At 28.5% G+C, this 22,002-nt stretch overlaps 1 protein-coding gene across 4 annotated transcripts in view; it reads left to right on the plus strand.

Annotated features, from left to right (window-relative positions):
* The first annotated feature begins 3,693 nt into the window (after positions 1-3,693).
* Positions 3,694-22,002, plus strand: part of LOC107173429 (uncharacterized) — a 46,260-nt gene continuing 27,951 nt past the window's right edge. For 2 of the 4 annotated variants that reach the window (XM_015523967.2, XM_015523969.2), the window contains exon 1: positions 21,554-21,977. The gene's annotated coding sequence lies outside the window, so the exon portion shown is untranslated. Of the gene's footprint in view, positions 3,901-21,552; positions 21,978-22,002 lie in introns of those variants that run through there. The other 2 variants (XM_015523968.2, XM_089220343.1) reach the window with 2 other exon arrangements.

Genomic DNA, 22,002 nt, shown 5'->3' on the forward strand with positions numbered 1-22,002 from the left:
AAATAATAATTTTAACGCAGATACATTTATTTAAATTAATTTCCATCATTATTGTTTAATACTCTTAGAACTTTTTTAAAATTGATATGCCACAATTGGAACGTATAATTATCTAAAGATAACACAGTTTACAATAAGGTAGAACGTTGTAATATGCCTTCAGGTCTCAGGCGGGAATGTTTTTTTTGCTATGATATTATTATGTGAAAACTATGACATGTTTATGTATTCTTTTTTTTTTTGTTATACTAACATTCCATTCCTACCGATAACCAGAAGGCGGTAGACGCGCCACCCTCGAGGATCCATTGTATCACCTGTATAACTATATGGCAGGGTGGCTAAACTTATGCATTTATTAAGAGCTACTTAGAATATATTTAATCTATACCTATCAAAAGTGTTTATTAAAAACTAATATTAACAGTACATACTTACTTGTATAACATGAGTATATTTCACATTCAATTTCGAAATAAATCAACGTTTAGTGTAGAAGCGATATCATTGGATATCGAAGATCAGTTTATTATTTAAGATGACGCCACACCCGCATGTGTTGTCTCCGTCTAACAAGTGCGTAACATAGCAAAAATTTTTTCGCGTAGAAAAGAACCGAGAAAGCTACAGTTATAACTTACTAAGAAACTAAGTTTTCACTACATTAAAAGGAGAATTTTGTCTGTGCAATATCATTTTTATTTTATTTTTCGATATCAAAACTAAAAAAAAGTTATTCGTGCTTAAAAAACACAAAAATAATTTATTATGAAACAATAAGAACTTTATTTGTATAAGTGAAGTCGAAAAAATAAAAGCAAAATCGCACAGACAAAATTATCATTTTTATATGGTAAAAATTTTGTTTCTTATTTATAACTGTAGCTTTCTCAGTTCATTTCGTGCGAAATCATCAAGATATTCAATTAAGTGTAGTTAACTCAATAATTATTTATTAGTGATTGGGTAATGTGTAAATAATTTATCATTGGTTATCTTTCTTATAAAATGCCTATTGGCTATTGGCCATTCATAATATTGTAATAATTATGAGATTTATTCAGCACCGCCGATCACTCAATTTATAATAATTATATGTGTTATTAATTGCCAGAATATTGGTTTTGTATAAGCAGGTACTTCTTGAAAAGGTCAAATATAAACTCTAGCAGTTTTATTTTCTTACCTGTGTCAAATTTAAGTTTATCTCAAACAAATTAACTAAAAAATTCAAAACATAAAAAATCGGATATTTAAGTTGTTAACAATAACGCTCTGATGTAGGTACATTAGGCATCTATAGATGGTCAGTGAAAGGGGTGTGTTATATTTGTATTCAATAATCATTGTATATTATAAAAACGATTATGACCAAAGACGGTTTGACAGCCTGTAATTAGTAAATTGAATAACATTATTGTGATTAGAGTAATTAATTTTTCTTTTAGAGCATCTAGGTATTATTATTACAGTAGATTAAATTAATTTCTGCCAAAAAAAAAGCATTTGAATATGCACTTTAGAAATCTCAATAACTTACGAATAATATTTTTAAACTACAATAACATATCTAATATCATTATTCTTGGTTTTTATATGAATTTCGTCCAAATTTTAATTTTTTAATTATAGACATTTGAAATTTTAATTTTTTGTTAGTTTTTTATCGAATTTATTTGATGTTTCTCTGGTGTACATACACACCCAAATTAATATCAGAAAGTGTAGCTTGATATTCAAATTTTATAATTTTCAGTTGGAAAATGCTATTACACATAACATGGGTTATTCAAAATTATATCATACATGTTAGTTTAGTATGTTACTGTACATCTACTAAATATACAATAGTGTAAAGAAGTTTCTAATAAAGGGAGATCGTATTAGAATTCGCAAGAAATCGATCGTTTTAAGCCCCTATTGTATAATATAATATAATATAGTTATAAGATATAACCGCCGTCGACAGATACGTTATTATTACAACCCTGGCACCCGGGCGGTTCACGCATCACAGCTGCATCGATCGAGGGTACCATTACTAAGAAACAAAAGGAGCCCTTTCTCGCATGCGTCAGGGATGAAAAAATAACATAACTGTCGAAGATCGCAAACATGGCAACGTTGTAATATCCGTGCCATTTCCGTGGTCGGTAGTGTGACGCATTATCAGGTTATGACGCATTAAAGAGGGGGATATCCACAGGCCAAACGCCAAAATAAAATAAATCATAATGTACATGTCATGTACGTTATATTGTATGATCATATTCTTTGTTCCTTCCCCAAATTATTTGCACCCTCGTTATTTGGTTGGATCCCTAAGGACTGAGAGACGTGGTCGTGTTAAACGGATTTAGAGAGATCGCTTGAGTTTTATTATGAGAGTGAGATAAATGATACTGTTCCTAAGACAGCCAATACATAGTTTTAACCACGCTAGATCTTCGCAATAAACTCCATCCACTTGCATGCGTTATCATTCCTAATGCTACGTTTATTTCTACAAGTCTATTAATAGACTTATATAACTATCAAAACGATTATTTTGGATTCTGTCCCGCCGACGGTAAGACGGTAGATGGTTTTAGGTAGATTTATGAGGCGGCGGCAGACACCAGCTCATCTCGTTATATCGGCTACCATCGTAGTCGGCACGGTAATGTACCACTGCGGTTGCGGTAGAAGTATTGTAAAATTTAAAATGCACCCATTATTACCATACGCCTATAGAGATAGAGTATAAACTTTAATATGAAACGACGCTTTTAGGCAAGTTATTGTAATTAAAAAATATCGTACCCATCTAGGCCATCTATTCGAGAGCGGACGAATTAGATAGCAGAATAGAATTCTAGATAGTTCCAGAAAACTACGTGCCAGTGATAATATTTTTGATATCGGACTGGCCCGTGTACACTGTCTGTCCTCCCCACTATGATGTCATTTTTAAATGTGTGTGTTCGTATTTCGTGTGTTCGCCGCTCGGCGCTCGCCTGTAGATCGGTCGAATCGGCGGCAGCACACGGTACCGGACGCCGGTGTTTCACATCTCTTACAGACCACCTTTAAGTCACATGTCTCCCGTTTACTCTACGACATTTTTCTTCAACCGTTGACATTGGACAATCGCTGCTGCCGCAGCGTTAATAGTTTTTTACTTCAGTTGAAACATGATGCAATCAGCGGTCTCAAAATTTCATTTTCGATAAATATTTAACAAACGCCGCGATACGCGGCGCCGTTCGTGTTTGTGCGCGTGCACGAGTGGCGCGCTTGCGTCCTTCCGGTCACTTGCCATCGTTTAGGCCGACCGGTGCGCCGACGCCGCATTATAAATTCGACTTCCACCGAAACATTTTGCGTTGACCAAACTTCTCGTCTATTACAGTGTCCGCCCCTGCCATCTATTTTCAATGTTTAAATTTCGTTCAGCCTTCTCTACGAATAACGAATTCAACAAGTGTTGTTTTCGCTTGAGCAGAAGTACACAGATACGTCGCCTTCTCGGCGCGCGTGTAGCCCGTTGATTGTCATTGAACTTGGTGATATCAGCTTTCACATATTATTATTTATTCCAACACCAGTCGTTTATTTTATCTTCGTATTTTAATAAAACATTGTTCCCGTACCTGTCATTTTTCGACGTATTGGTTTTTTGTCTGTCAGTTGTATTTTTTTAAACGTAATCGTTAATCTGTCTGTGTTTCCTTCTTTCTGTTTTGATTTTCGTTTTAATTTATTAATTTTTATACTGATATTTTGATTTCCGCGTCTATATATTCTTAACGTTTTCCACTTTTGCCGCTGACATCAGTCGAACTCTACAACTACGACCAATTGAAGCAACGCACAGCCGTCACACATCCAATCGAGAAGGAGCTGGAGAAACTTGAGTTGGTAACTATAATATTTTAATATTACAAATTTTTTTTTTAATTGGTTTTGATTTACTGTGCCTCTATGGGCTTTGAGATAGATCAAAACAATGGAATTCAGACAAAAACAATAACAGCATAACAATTTTATTTTTTTGAGAATTTTTCTATTGCCTTATTGAACAAAACCAACATCTCACCTATTAGTATATTAGATTTTACTATATATCCATATCATGAGCTAAGTTATTATATAATTATTGCACCTTGCACGATTTAAGATTTAAAGCCTAAAAAATTTATCTTAAATCATGGTGCCTAATAAAAATTATTACCATTATTATAATTCTCATTATAATTATTAGTTTTAAGTGAATATGTATGTATATATACCCATACAGTACTCAAGTATTTTGTAGTAGATGGCATATACCATTAAGTATATTTATATTATATATATTTTTTTAAATATATAGTTACTCAATTGAGTCAATGCTAATATCAAGTTTAATACGTATCACCCTAATAACTCAGTAATAACCATGTTTTATACATAGAAAACATCAATGGTGTGCATTAATTTTTATATTGTTTTATCTATATTTTATACCCGTACCTACCGTGTGCTATATAAATATATTTTTTTCATCAAATATTAATTATATCCAATCAGGTAGATATTAGATATTATAAATGTACAATGTATTATCTAGATTGAATACCTAGCAATGATATTTTAATTGTCGAACGTTGGATTTACATTATATGAATCAAGATAAAAGAAGCTGGATATTCAATATGACGTAGGTGCAGTGATCCTAATTTGTCATTTGAAATTAAATTTAAACAGTTATTTTCATGTAAATTATTTTAAATCCACTATTGATATATCTTATTTTATAGTCTACAGGCTTGTTGGTTAGGAATAAGGATGTCAGCCGTCAGGTACATATGTACCTTCATTAAAACAGTCAAAATATTAATTAAACCTATTCAAAATTTTGAAGAATTAATTTTTAAGACAATATGCATACCTATGTATTTCAAATATTCAAGAATAAATTGTGATTGGTAGGTAGGTACATAAAGTTTGAACAATGGACACAGTCCAGATAATGGTCAATTCATCAACCGAATGGTTGATAGGTATGAAGACTATAGAAGGTCTGTATTAACATTATTGTAGGCCCTTGGCACCTAGCATATTTTTTTCCTTTTATTAAATCTACTTCTGTACATTTCTTTCTATACACGAGAATTTTTAGTATAACTTCTATTCTAATAATGTAAATATAAACATTTATATATGTATTATAATCAGGGTTTCATTTATCATACACTTTTGCAGTGACGTAGCCAGGGGGGGCTAAGAGGGCTATAGCTCACCCCATTAAATGTGTCGAACTTAGAATTTTATCAAGATTAAATATTATTTTCTGCCATAACAATAATTGAATACAACAATAAATAAATAAATGAAAAAATGTATACCTATACTTATAAATAGTTAAGTGTAAAAAAAAAATATTGTATTTGTATTTTTTGTATTTTTTTGTGAGACTTAGCGGGGGGCTAAGTGGTTAGTAGGCCCCCCCCCCATACATAATTCCTGGATATGCCACTGCACATTTGTATGCCCATATGTGATCAACATTTTATCGATTTGTCCAATCTGATTATTACAGGTAATTACGAATTTAATAGCCAGATAGGTACCGAACATTGATGTTTATATCTATATAAGTAATATTATTATTTTTGTTGTAAATTCTTAAGACTTAATATTTTACTTGTTGTGATAATACATGCAGATGGTATATTAATTTATAATAATAATAATAAATAAATAAAAAACTTGTAGCCACACATTTTTATAAGCCCTAGGCACAGTGTCTATAAGCCTATCCAGCCCTGACTTTAAGACTATGATGGGTCTATACCTAAGAGAAATAGGGTTTACACTTTTAATACCAAGACTTAAAATGTGATGATGAATATATGTTAACTTTCGATAGACATCTAAAGTAGACACATTACTAGTAGGCATTAAAATTTGGACTCAAGTATTGGGAACTAGTATAGTTACGTTGATTTTAGTACATTCTGAATGCTTTATATTACCATGAATCATTGCACTGAAATAAATAATGTGACATTTGACTAGTTATTATAGAAATATATAAACATGTGAAGCTGGTATTTCTACATCTAAGTTTTTTGGTAAGTATACTCTGTTATAAATAGATGGCTTGTGATCCACACATCAGTTATTGAGTTGTGATTGGTGAAAGATAATCTACTATAGACTAAATTGTAAACCAAACATAATTTGGTTGTTTGTGCACAAGTCATCTTTTTTTGGAACAGAGTAAAAGTTATTATTAAAATGTAAATATATATATATATATATATATAAATGTAATGGCCTTAGTTGTCAAAGCTAGAAATTTATAATTTCAAGACCAATAATAATTTTTTAAAAAACATTTCCTTAAATTATCTCTCCTGTCTTCTATATCCTATACCCTTTGTCTTTGTTAACTTCCAATCACTCAAAATTAGAAACTAAACTACTACAGTATTACCTAATCTATTAATTTTTAATCCAACCTATTTTTTAGTTTATTGTAGGTAATTATGTGGCACTGCAAATATTTCAAAAACTATTGGTATTCAATGTTTTCTATCAAAAACTCTTATTGGTATAACTAATACACCTTTTTACCTACCTACTATACACAATTATCTTTCCATCATTCGATCAAGACCATAATGTAGCTAAGGTCCTAATAATCTATAAATCTTATATTCTTCTTCTATTACATCACATTTATCATTTAAAAAAATTTTTGGTGGAGCATCACCAATATTTATATTTTAATTTTTGTTGTCTTATAATGGAATATTTAGTAAATCAATTATAATTTTTATTATTATAGACATAATATTAATGGGTAAAAAATCATTTTATGTTATAAGCTTAAACCTTATAAATAGCTTGGTAGGTAACTGAATATGATTACATATATTTTCCTAATGGAATAAATAAAATAATCGATTTTATGTTTTTTTTTTGTATTTATTTTATTTGATCATGGCTGTTGTGAACCGCAAAGTGTAAAAATTAGAAACATTTGACAGTTTTTAGTTAAATAGTATAAGATGCTAGTTTCATCATGCAATATTGCAACATTCATTTAATACAATTAGGTATAATAATTATTGCAATTATTACTCATGTTGATATATGTGATTAACTAAATTTTGTGTTACAAAAATAGTTGGAGATGGACATATTAAACGCATTTCCCTATAAACGTGTTATTGTTAAACCAATTTCTCATTTCCATTAGCATCGAGCAGCATTATTTAGAAACGACTATTAAGTTGTTAAATATATGAATCTAGGAAAAAAGCATGATGATAAAAGGCATATAGGTAGGTATGACAAAAAGCAATAGGGAAAATAAAATAATGTAATTTTTATGTTTAAACTTGTGCCTAATCATGTAAACCTTATACTATGAGATACCTATAGCTGACGCAAAATGTGGTAGATCTCGTTGATTAACACATAGGTACTCTTTACATAATTTTCTTGATTAAATTAAATTTTTTATATTAATGTAGATTATATTGATCAGGAAAAATTACTTTCTTTTTATACACGGAAATAATTTGACTCGAAGCTTTTGAACATAAATTCGTATGTCGATTGTGTTTTTTTTTCAAGTGAACAAAAAGCTTAAATAATTAAAAATAATTTATGTAAGCAATAATACATTTTTTTTAAAGGTGTGAAATTTGAGTATACGATATGCCGTAAGGTACATTTGGTGATATGTAATTTTAAAGATATCATTGTACTATACCAATAACCACGATTAAAGATATACAGGTAGCACATCGACTACTGATAAGGTGAAATACAAAATTACAATTGCAATAATTAATGTGTGGCGCTCCAAGCGGAAATATTCCATATACCTAATAAATGTTTTATCTAAACAGTTTTAATAATTTTATCAATGACGATAGTAAATTCATAAATATTAAATTCATATTTCATATTATTAATAAAAATAAACAGTAAATAGTATAGTATGCCCTTTCTAATAAATGTAAAACATATTTTAACGCTTAGTTATTCATTATATATTTATATGCCAATTAACAAACAATATGTGAAAAGTACATAATAATATTGGATTTAAAACATAAGTCATATAAGGAATAAGGATGATTAACTGTATAAATATAAATACTATTAAAAAAAAAAAAATAGGTATAAACAAGAATTTTAACATTTAATTAATTTAGACAACTTTTTTTAGTTTTATGTTTTTCAAAATTTTTATCAAAATTAAAATACATAAAAAGGCGGTAAAATATAAAATACATTATATTATCTATATTAGTATATTACCTTCTTATCATAATAATATGTAATATAGTTTAAAATTAGTTCTAAATTTCGTCACATGGGCGCCACTGGTTAATTATTAACAGCTGATTTTTATAGTCACTTTGTAAATCAGTCTAGAAGCGGTTTACTATAGGGCGATGTGCAACCTGTATGTCTTCAATCGTGCTAATAACCGAGCGAATTATGAATTTATGATATAATATTTTATTGATATTTTATCTAAATATTTAGGCATACTCCATGTAGGTAATGGGTATGAGTGGTTTTTCAATTTTAATATGTTTAAAAAATTTGGTGTTGCGAGTACTCGCGATTGAAGTGAAATTCCTTAACGGTGGGTTTCGAAAAAAAATCGTCTTGACAAATACATTTCTATAGTCTGTTTTATATAAAAAGAAATAAATATATAGAAGAAATACTCAAAAGCTGATTTTGGACGACCTGAATTTAAACCAAAACTGCGTAACTTTCACACTTTTTTATATTTGCAGTAAAGAAATTTCACTTCGATAACAATTATTTAAAAAAAAATGTACTTACCTATGTGCTTTTGCTTTAATTATTTCTTACTGACGTATTAACTGATCATATTATATGTCATAATGATTTTAGTATTAAATATTGATATTATTCATTTTTTTTTAAATTTATTTAGATATTTAGTACATTACGATGATTATCAATAATCATATATTAAAAAAAAAGGTTTATCGATAGTAACAAAAGTATCTAATACTGTTGTTAATTATATTTTTCACTGAATTTTAGATAACCTTGGACCTCCACATGAGTTATCTCTGTGAGTTACAGTAATCGGTTACCGGATATTATTATGAATTACTAATTGAACATTTCTTTTTAATAGTCTGGAATACCGCAGTCTATTATTGTTTTAAATCCATAATATAGAAGTATATAATACACCATTATGCTGATGTACAGTTTTATAATATCAATATTTGTTACTTATTTTTCATAGTCATATATTAAAGTTTTTCATAATTTAAAACATAAATAATATAACTGAAACTATAATGTAAAATTTATAATATTCATTCATATGATTAAAGTATACCATATAAGCTATAATCGATCTAACTTTGTTCGACAATCGCACTTCAAATTTTCTTAACGAGTTGAGAAGTTAATAACTTAAGTACAACAAATCTAAATAAAAATAATATACAGACGTAAATTATTGATATTTATTGTCATTAATTGTTATTTTAAATAAAATATTATAATACACACATAATTGTAATGCCTGATCAAATATTATATTTTTAATTGATTTCTTTTTAAATTTGCACTTAATTCTGCAGATTCCTCAATGACTTTGCAAATAATATTAATTCAACCTATCTACTATGCTAGTAATAATTATACAATATACTAAAATATAATGTAAAACATCCTATGTAGGATGACAAACCATCTCTGCTCATAATTGTTTTTCGTATACAATGATATTATGTAGGCCAACCTTTTTAGTTTCGCGGACCACTAATTTTGTAAAAAAATATTTGAGGCTCACCCATAGCATACCTATATACGTTTTCATAAAATTATAATATATATTCTATACATATATACATGTATATATAGTTATTAGAAATAAAAAAATTGAAAAAAAAGCAATTGTTTATTTAAAAAAAAACTTAATTACATTATCTATATATGTATTATTTAATATTATACCTATGGCTAGCGGCCAATGGGTTGGGAACCGCTGATGTAGGCCATAAAATAAATGTATGTATACCGTCATCGGTTCTCACCCCGGGTCATAGGCCGATGCCCACTTGTGATCCACGAGGAATGTGTGGTACTGGCCACTGCAGGGCCTCGGACGTTGGTCGATGCCTAGGGTTAAACAATTTTAATTGGAATCAAGATAGAGATTTTTATATGATTTTATTTCTTTATAGACGTTATATTTCTTCTATCGTCTAATTTCATTATTTGTTTGTGTTTATATTTTTATACCTGTTTATTAGGTAAGTAGACCTCAATGTTTTGTTTTACATTAATGGTGGTCTGCACAACTAAAAAGGTTGGAAACCGCTGAATTGTAGACAATAGGACAGCGGTTCCCAACCTGGGGGTAATTATCCCCTAAGGGGTAAAAACACAATTTTTTGAGGGTAAAAGTTAAACTATTTATTTGTATTTTAAGTACATATTATCCATTTACACATGTGTATTATGACTGTAAATGAAATTGTAATAATATATATTTTGTTTTTTTTTTTTTTTTTTTTTTACTCAATACTTTTTTTTTGTGTCGGGGTTACTTGTAAATATCTAACCTGACTTATGGGTAATAGTCTCAAAAAGGTTGGGAACCACTGCAATAGGACATAGGTATACATATAGGACATAGGTATGTTATAGAAACTCGTGTATACTGATTACTGAATACTGATGTACGCAACTAGCCGACGTTATCCCTACTACCACGTACTGTTCAACTACTGTTGAATAGCGATTGCAACTGTCACGAGTCGGAAATACGAAGTCCGAAATCATGGCCCGGTTGCTAAGAGGGGGAAACACGGGCGACCAGCATAAACACGGCTGCGCGTAAACATTATTATACATGGTTGAATTATTAAAAAAATAGTTAAAAAAATATCGTCTCAATCGATACCTAATTATGCTAATACTTTTGAATATTACTCAGGCTGTTATCCTCCGATTAACTTGAAATTTTTATAAGTATCATCTACATAGCATACTGATCAACCTGTGTACATTTTAATTTAATCAGTTCATTAGTGAAGACTTCAGATATGTCGGACTATTTTTCGTAAAATTACAGCCATTTTACTTATTACTGTCAATTATATTTCATGTTTAAAATCACCTGATCAATACTATAAAACTAATAAAACTATACAATTTCTCAAAAATATTTGACGATATTATATTCATGAATTCAAATGAGATTGATTTACTTAATATTTTAAGATATTGATAATTCATAAATTTAAAATATCTAATTAAAATAAGTAAATAAAGTGGAAAAGTAAAAATACTGACCATAAAAACGTTTTATTTAACATTCTTATTCGATAGATCAATTGGTACGATTCTAACCAAGGACAAAAATTACAATATGACTTAAGCAAAAAGAAACGTTCTCGTGCACGTTTGTTCTTAAATGCGGATGAACGAGTAATGATAATTATTTATTATACACGTCATACCACAGCTTGTACCACAGAACAATATTTGTACTCAAACACTTTTCAATCTTGGACATGATACCCGTATACGTTGTCCCCCACCATCAAGTGCGTAACATGGCAAATTCTATGTTCATTAGATCAAGCTAATCTCCGTTAGTTTAGAATTTAGAGTGTACTAACCTCTAATAAAATGTTAGGGTAAGGTTATTTTATTATCTAGTCAATCTCATAGGCATTTTATCATATTTCTATTTAAAAGCTAGCTATTAGTATTTCAATATTGTAGATTATTCGTACATCTTAGAATACTCATAACTCTAGTTAAAATTAAGATATGATAAAAGGCTTAAGATATTCACCAGATATTAATATTACCTTTAAATTTTATAAGAGATCAATTCTCTCTAATTTTTAAATTAATGAAGCTAAACGTGATCTGTTGAGCGTAAAATTTGTTACATTTCGCACTTGTAAGACAGAGACAATATAATATGCACTATGCCGGTATTACGTCCTTTTAATTCCTTACTCCTAATCGAACCGAGGTACCTCTACCTATTGTTAAAAGTAATATTCCTATTCTATTACTATTTTTAACCTTTTAAAATATTTATAATTTTCTGGGTTAATCTCCCACCACAGGTGAGTGTTACCTCTAAACTTTAAATACGTGTAAAAATAAATAAATTATAGGTTCGAATGTTTTTATTCAGAAATAATAACAAATTATAACAATACCTAAGACTTATAAATATGCAATTAATTATGTAGTATCAACGTCGTATACAATGTAATTATCTTCACTAAAGTTAGAAATATGCTATAGCCTATAATAAATACATTATAATCAATGTATTATTTTGTCTTCCTACCTTATGAGTCGTTTAGTTGTTTGTAAACTGATGTATCCTCGCCTCTCGGACACCTAATCCTACGAGAAATACCTTTGATTGTTGTGTTGATGATATTTATATATTGTAGTATCAAGCTGCTTTTTTCCGTTATTATTAAACCCACGTAATTCTGAGTAGGTATGCGGTATGTGAAATTAGAAGTATAATTAAACTTTAGTACCATAACTAACGAACTTAATATTATTTTTTTGACTATATGGTTATGCCAAAATGACTGGGCCTTGTGTAGTTCGCAATGTTCGCATTGCTGAAGTACTGACTAAGTAGTAGATACTAGATACCAATGTAGTAACTGGCAATATAAACATATTTAATGAGCGCCGATGGTCCCGCATTCTGATGGCCGTTTAGCTGAAAGCCAGTGGTTCGCCTTCTATATGATATTCTAGTTATGTCATACTCGCTGTTGTGGCGCCAAGATTGTATACATGGTAGTGTCAACATGACTACATCTACATGAGGCACATCATTTTATTAGGGCCAATAGATAATATTGCTCACCACGGCGGTTTCACTAAAAAAGCATTTTATGTTCTTTTAGAACTTATATTAAATAATAAGCAATTAATAATTTACGAAAAAACTAATAAGAGTATTAAAATACTAGGTAATAAAACAATGGCAAATATTTCATAATATATAAGTGTTTCGATGTATATATTTATGTTTTTAATTTTCACAAAATTTCCAGGACAGGCATGTGGACGAGCCAAGGATTTTTAAGAAAGGGAGAAGCCCTCTCATTCTCTCTTTCGGCGCCGTCACTATGTACTCGTCTCATAGATACTTAAGAGGACGTTTCACCCGCATATAATATGTTGTCTCCGTCTTACACGCGTACGACATATCAAATTGTACGCTCAGCAGAACACGCGTAGCTCCATTAGTTTAAAAATTGGAGTGAATTTACTTTCATAAAATCTAAAGGTAAGATTGCTATCTAGACAACCTCATAGGCTTTTTATTATATATTTATTATAAGTGAGTTATGAGCATTTTGACATTGTAAATTGTTTGTACATCTTAAAATAGTCATAACTCGCTTTAAAATTAAAATATAACAAAAAGCTTTTGAGGTTGTCTAGATAATAATCTTATCTATAGATTTTATACGAGGTAAATTCACTCTAATTTTAAACTAACGGAGCTACACGTGTTCTGCTGAGCGTACAATTTGATATATCGTACGCGTGTAAGACGGAGAAAACATATTATGCGTGTGCGACGTCCTCTTAGGAGGACGCCACATCCGCATTTGTTGTCACAGTCTTACAAACGCGTAAAATAGCAAATTTATGCTCAGCAATTCACATCTTACTCCATTAGCTTAAAAAATAGAGTGACTAGACTATTTCAGTAAATTGATAGATGCATTATAGAGGTAAAAAGTAAACATTTTCCAACAGTTTTCAAAAAAATCAAGAAAAACAAAAAAAAAAAATGACAGAAAAACAGAAATTTTTACGCAAAACCAGTTTTCGACTAAATCAATTATTTTATATGGTTGTAATTCAAAAACTAATCACTGTAAATACTTGAAATTTTTACCAAATGTTTATGTTAGTGATATATATATACAGTTTAATTTTCAAAAATTTTCGACTTTTTTGAATTATTTATAGACCACTGGAATTTTCGATTTTTTGAGAATTTTTGTTTTGAAGTGTCGGTAAAAAATGTTGGACGACCAAAAAAACCTGAAAATTTAATACAAGGTTCCTTATGAGTTGTTCTAGTTGTAGCTAAAAAAAATTAAAAATCGTTAATCACAATTTTTTTTATAAGCGTTTATAGTTCACATTTTTACAAAATCTGTCGAAAACGCGAATATTTGCAAGTAATTTTGAAGTTGAAAAATCATAAAATTTTTTGTGTTTATAACTAAGAATTAAAAATACAACACTAAGTTTTCCTTCAAGTAGCTATAGAGAAAATTCGAAGCTTCATTATAGGAAAAATTTTAAGTGCGTTTGAATTTTAAATTTTTTCAAAATTGCGTAACGATAACGATTTATCCTCAAATGATTTTAAATATTTGTTATTATTCAAAAAGTATAGGTCGCAGATACTTGAAAATTTTACCAGTTATTTAGATTGGTATTTTCTGTACATAATTTAATTTTCAAAATATTTTGACTTTTTTTGAGATATTTATAGACAACTGAAATTTTCAATTTTTTTTTGAAGTGTCGATAAATTTTTTTTGGCCTTATCAAATTACTTGAAAATTTAATACAGAGTTTCTCATAAGTTATTCTTATAGTGATAAAAAAATTATAAGAATACATAGGCACAATTTTTTTTATTAGCATATGAAGTTCAAATATTGACAAAAATTCGTCAAAAACATGAATTTTTTTTTTGTGTCTGTCATCTCGTTTTGGGGCAGTAAAAGTGCTTCGATTTTTGACTTTAGTACCTTATTCGATCAGAAAGTGAATCTAGTTGATACTTTGGTGGTCAAAAATAAAAGTATATTTTTCTAAATAATCGGGATAAACAAATTAAAAATTAAGGGAAAAACGGGAAATTTTACGCACAATCAGTTTTCCACAAAATCGATTTTGATTATTGATGTAATTTTATAACAAATGATCATTGATACATGAAATTTTCACCGAATATTTTTATAAGTATAACTATGAAATTTTCAAAAAATTTTGACTTATGTTGTACTATTCATTGATATATGCAATTTTCGATCATTATTAGTTTTTTTTTAAATTAATATCGATAAAAATTTATTTTTTGGGTAGAAAATATTGAAGACTTATAATACAAGGCTCTTAACATATTGTTACAATAGCAGTTGAAAAATAAAAGAAATTCATTGTCACATTTTTTTTTTTATAAGCATTCAAATTTTGAATTTTTGACAAAATACGTAATAATCACAAAAATTCGCAAATTGTTTTAAACTAGAAATTCATCTAAGATTTGAAAATTTAATATAAGATTCCTTACAAATTTGTCAGTCTTTATCACAAAAAAAATGTCCACCGGAAATTCAAATTAAATTTTTATTAGCATTTGAATTTCAAATATTGACAAAAATTCGTCAAAACCATGAATATTTTCAAATTATTTTGTAGTTCAAAATTCATAATATATATATATTTTTTTTTTATTGAATTGAAATATACATCGACAACTAGGCCATTAGTACACAAATTTTTTTTTAATTACATTGTTAGTATTTACATGATTACATTAAATTAAATTGTACAATTCTGTTCATTCATAATATTGTTTGTATTTATATCTAAGGTTATAAAATTTAACACTAAGTTTTCCATAAGTTTTGATTCAAATAGCTATAGAGAAAATTTGAAGCATCATTATAGGAAAAATGTTTTGAGCGTTTGAGTTTTAAATTTTTATGAAATCGCGTAATGATAACGATTTATCCTCAAACCAGGTATTCATATATCTATGATAATATAAGGTATTATGAATTATGATAACTACATGCAATGTTTTTGAAAAAATTGATTAACCATGCCTTATGCAAAATGCGTCTTAATTGAAAAATAAAATATTTGTTTCAAAATAGAATATATGACAATATTTAAATGTAATATATCCTAGACTGACAAATCATCTCCGTTCAGAATAGTTTTTTGTATACAATGATACCTATCATTGCATTCAAATTTAATACCATCCATTACAGTAATCTACTGTACAACAGAGCGACATCCACGACTTATCCTCTTTTTTTTTTATTTATACTTAATCAAACTATTTGAGTTAAAATGTGTTAATCAATGAAAAATATAACAAAATTATTTAATAAAAACTACTTTTTTGATAAACAAGGGATTTAACACCTTAACATTAAATTAAAAAAGTAATAAAAGTAAATCAATGAGATGTTTAATGTACTGGAAATTAAACAACAATTTATTATTATTATATTTATATTTAATTATATCATTATAGGGAGAGAAGAATCTGCTGATCAGACAGTTTTGTTAGAGTTGTCACGTACGCTAGGGCATTCCGATAGTTATATATTTGATATAATATAAACATAGTTATAATAAAAAAAAGATACAATGACAACAAATTCATAAAACTATATAATCTGGTCACTGCAATCTTAAAAAACATGTAATTGCTACAACATTACAGCTCTTTATTATCATTATTCTAATTGAAGTTTGATAAGTCTTGAGTCTTAGTTTTGTTTTTAATTATTTTGAATTCTTGAAACAATTTTCAAAAATATGGACTTCAAACACTCCCATTTTTTGCATATTATTATTATATTTTTCTGTTGATTATTTAATAAACACAAATCTTTTAACTATAAGTAGCTACAATCATTATTAACACTTTTTAAATTGGTAAATGATCATTATTAAATATATTAATATTTAATAGTTTTGTATATTATGTTAAAGTCTTTTCTCAACAAAATAGTTTTATAGTTTTATTTAAGTTATCATTACACTGTGTTTATCTGAAAATCCATATAAACTTAACTTTTTTGATTAATAAAAATATATAAACAACATCTTGTCAGTTGAATTAGTAAGTAGTAACACTAAATACATACTTATTAATTTTTTTTACTTGTATTAATTTAAATTGGCCAAATACAATAACAGTAATATCAAATCAGGTAGTTTTAAAATGTAGATAAGTAAATAGTTAGGAGAATATATTAAGTTTTAGCAATCAAGCATGTGTTTAGTTTTATTATGATCAAAATTAAATTTTATATATACATATATATCTCAATACATCATATACAATTAAAAATATCCTCATAAGGTTTATTTTTATGTTTGACCCAAGGACTTAGATTGTGGGTAGTGTAAAACTTGGGGCAATCATAAAATTATAATATGAAATACTACTTTGGGTCGAAATTTAAGGTTTTTTGTAAAGTAAATAAATTACACGTATAAAACTATGTAACTACTTCAAATAAAAAATAAACAATTTTTTTAAATTTTATTGAGTAATGCGTGGACTGTGGAAAAAATATTTGAAACTTGAATTTAGATAGTAACGATTAAGTGTTATAATGTTATAGTTAAGGGTGCGCAAAATTGCAGCTAAAATAGTTATTACAATCATGGTAAAAACTAAATCTTTCTCCATGCTTTTTATAAGCACTGCATTTACTCGTTAGAAAGCATTTATTTGAAATTTGAATTCATAAAATTATAATTTACATACCTATTGCAAATTACATCCATATTCCTACATCCACTGTTTTGTAGATATTAAACTTAATCACCGCAGTGTGAAGTGTTCACAATTAGATTTTATATTAAGTTTTTTATGGGTTAATGTTTACTTAAATACTTAATTAAAAATAATAAAATACAATTTAACCCTTTCAGTCCCCATGTACATTATAATGTACATACATTTTTATAATTGATAATTAAATAATGATAAGCGCTACGTTCGTTATCGTGTTGTCTATGAATTCGTTATAATGTGTAGAATCAGAATAAAATATAATATCTTACATAAGTGTTACCAACATTATTAAATTCAACTGCAAAAGGGAAAAAATATGATAATCATAACCTGATTATTTTTCGATATGTTTTTTTCCCTCCTGAATGTATGTGATAATTTAAAATGTTGTGCATTTTTTTTATCAATTCTTGATATATTTGTTGATGTTTTGCCACCGGTTTCGTTATTATACGTACAATATCACGGAGTTTATAGAAGGTACTATTTATGTACATTACAATGTACATTGGGACTCGTCGGCTCAACACGACCGCGCGAGGCGCGACGGACTAACGGGCGACATGAACGTCATAATGCTATTATTGCTATTAGTAGTTTGACGTTCGATTTGTTGTTATTTTCCGTCGTTACTTGTTACTATATTATTTTTATTTTAAACTTGTTTTTAATTTCAGTACTTATATAGTAAAAGATATAGTACGGCTAAAAATAATATTTGTTATAGGTATCTATAAATAATAAATATGCATTAAATAAAACATTTATATATTATTAGTTATTATTAATAGCTAGTATTACAATATAGATATCTGTTTTAAAAATATTGGATTAGATGATAAAATGATTTATTTATACGAGTACACATTATATCACAAATATTGTGGAGGAAATTACATTTTTAGATCTCAAAATAATAAAAACATAAATATGTAGCGTTCGATTAAAGTATGTTATTTTTATACCGTTGAGTCCCAATGTACATTATAATGTACATTACGAATTCTCCGAAAATAAGTGTGCCAAAATTTTTTAATTCACAGGATCACTCATAAATACGGTAAATAAAAAGAAAATAATGAAAAAAAATTTTTTTTCCAAAAAAAAAAAAAGTCGGGACTGAAAGGGTTAAGACTAAAATAGTTAAATAAACACATAATATAAATCATAATCATACAAAATTAGTTTTCTTCACTCAAATTATTTTTTTATTTTTTATTTTAAGTTGCATGGCGGCTGCCTATAGTGCTAAGCTATAATGTAGTATCTCAGTTTGTGTTACAACTTATAGATATATACTTTTTCTTATACGGTCTGTGATTATAGTAGTATAGTTAAACCTTTATAGTTCCTTAGTATGATACTATATAATATCTTAAGTTCTACGACTATATGAATCACGGTTACAGATTATGTTTTAGATATTGTAATTTTTGAGTTGTGCAATATGATTATTAGAAAAGCAGCTTGATAAAAATTAAAAATTAACTTCAATATTTTCTACCATAACATAGAAGTACATAATAATAACAATAATACACTATATAATCAGAGTTAATATAATTTGCGATACAACAATGAATAATACCTGTTACATATTTTACGATATCGCTTATCACTTGTGTGTTTGTTTTGTATCACAATTTATTTTATTTATTTTGTGCATAGATTAATTCATGGACAATTAATATTATATGCCTATGGATTAAACATAAACCATTACAATATTATAATAATTATACTATATGTCTATATCATACGTATATGATCTAAGGATTAAACACATGTTTAATCTATGCTCTGTGTTTATATGATAGTGATAACTGATAAGGTTAAGCCCAGTAAAATATTACAATAAAACTAGTAAAGTAGTAAAATTTTCCTAAATATTTGTTTAAAATTTATGATAACGCCACTATCGATGATTTTTTTGTTTTAAAAAACAATAAATAATTGAAATAATTGACATTAATTAGATTCACCACAAACAAATGTATTTTCTCGAATGTCGTGTAGCTCTATCACCTGGTGGACCAATTGCCCATACGGCATTCTACCATAATAAATCATTATATTAACTTTAAATCGTTAGGACATACTAATCGTCTAAACCAATATTCACGAAATCGTTTCCCGTGGACAAATTTTGCCGGTCCTTGACAAAAATAAAAACCGTTAATATTAGACATACTTTGTAATCTATAATTTTTGTTCATTGGTTTTTACGGACGTCAGTAATTTTGAAGGCCCCGAAAAATTTCCAGATTGATAATGTGGACTTTTAAAAATATTATTGATGAGCCCTCATCTAAACTATTCTGTTCAGTCTTCCAAAGTTTCCAGTTACAGCGTACCATCATATTGCTTATCAATTATTATTTAATTAGTAATTACATATCGCATTTGGCAGTTTCGACTTGGAAACCTCTGTTGTGGCTAGTAAACATAAAATAGCAAAATTAACTACTAAAATTATAACCAAACTCGTCATTTTGTGTTTTATTTGATAATTATATACTGAATTCTAATTTTCTAATTCAGATCAATAATAATTGTACCTAATTAAAATGATATTTTAGTTGAATTTAATAACTGTTAAAATATATATAAAAACTTCCATTTTATTTTTAGTTGTATTTTTTTTTCAATCTTTGTATACTTCTATTTTAGACATTTTAGTACTGGGAATAGTTTTTCTGCGTTTGAAAATTCAGTTTATGTTTTATTGGTGTGTGTGTTTGTATGGTTTGGTTGTTGAACCCTGCATAATAAATGAGTTAGAATGACATTTAAGAGGTACATAATATATTAATATAATTATAACCATTGATTAAGTAAATCTAACCAAATCAACCAGTGACCATCTTTAAAATAACAACTTCAATAACAAATTAATAAACGATTACCAATCTAATTGAAAACTCTTTTTATAATTTAAGATTCCTATGGGTGTATCTTGTCCATTCCTCACAACTTTAATTTCCACATACAGTCTTTCATTTAATAGTTAATGCACAATGTATAGTTTAGTTGTCGTTTTTAATACATTTTATTTTATTGTGTAGTAGACTGTATAATGCCTGCTTAATCTACCAAACAAACAATAATATTAATAATATACTACTAAATACTAATAATAGGTTATAATATTATTTAATTATTATAAAAAATAGCATATTATTAAAATCAAACTATTGTGCTGGTTCTATATAAAACCATTTTAAATTTTCCGTAATTTATTGTTAATAAACAACTCGATATTCACATATTTTATTTACGTTGCGTCTTTTGTTTAAAACTTGACGACTTCGGATTTAATTACAAGTGATAAAAATATCGTCGCGAATTTCGATCGCTTGTTCGCCTCGTGCAGTCGTGCCAAGATAAGTGAAAACCGAACAACAAGATGGCAGGTGTGACGTATTATAAATTATTATAATAGTTTAACCCTATATAAAATATAATATTATTAGCTAAAACCTTTTAGTAAGCAATAGGAATTACAAAAGTGTGTTTGACATGTTTTTTTGTGGTGACACGTTCTCTTCTGTAAAAGACACAGTCGCATAGACAAAAACGGCGTACTACTAATACTAAATGGTATCCCGATTAACTAATCAGTAATTGTTTAAGAACAATAAGTAATATTGTATCGTTGGTAGTTGCCAGTTAGTAGTATTTCACGGTTTAAAATCAAACTGTTTGTGACTATGCGGTACGGTGACGAATAAACCAAACCGTGTTTCCGGACGCGTATCCGTCAGGCCACCAACGTCCGCACATAATTCTCGCACCGCCTGATAGCAGATAACAGACGCGCAGTTTAACCTCCATACGGTACCCACGGGCCGCCCCCTAACCAATAAAATAAAAATAAAAACAGATTCGGTGCTGTTCGCGTTCGCCGATAGTCGACACTGGCGCTGAAACACACTGTTGTCACTGTGTCCGTTGTTGTCGGTTTACAGTTCGCAGTCGTCCACCATTTTACGCCCCTGCCGTCGTCGCCTTAAGTTTAATAACGATATTATTATTATTTCACCGCATTTTTGTTTTAAATACACGATCACTAGTAAATGCGTTTCATTCCGTTGCTGCTTGCTTCCTCATCTTTGTATTTTGGACCTCCTCTTATGGTGCATTAATTATAGTCTGAAGACTCGCGCATTTTTGTAGCAGCCGATGCTGATGACCGTTTACGCGTTCGCCGTAGTTAGCATAGTCTCTTCTTTCGAATCTTTATCGTGTCACCCCACCGCGTAGGATGCGCCCTTAATTATGTGAATCGTCCGTCGTGTCGGACATGCGTCAAACCGTAATATGAGCAGCACCAGACTTAACATTAAAGGTGAAGCTCACTGCAAACCTCTTCG

This window comes from Diuraphis noxia, unplaced genomic scaffold (assembly GCF_037042655.1).
Source record: "Diuraphis noxia isolate RWA-SAM2 unplaced genomic scaffold, SU_Dnox_SAM2 contig0002, whole genome shotgun sequence".
NCBI classification, from domain to species: Eukaryota; Metazoa; Arthropoda; class Insecta; order Hemiptera; family Aphididae; genus Diuraphis; species Diuraphis noxia.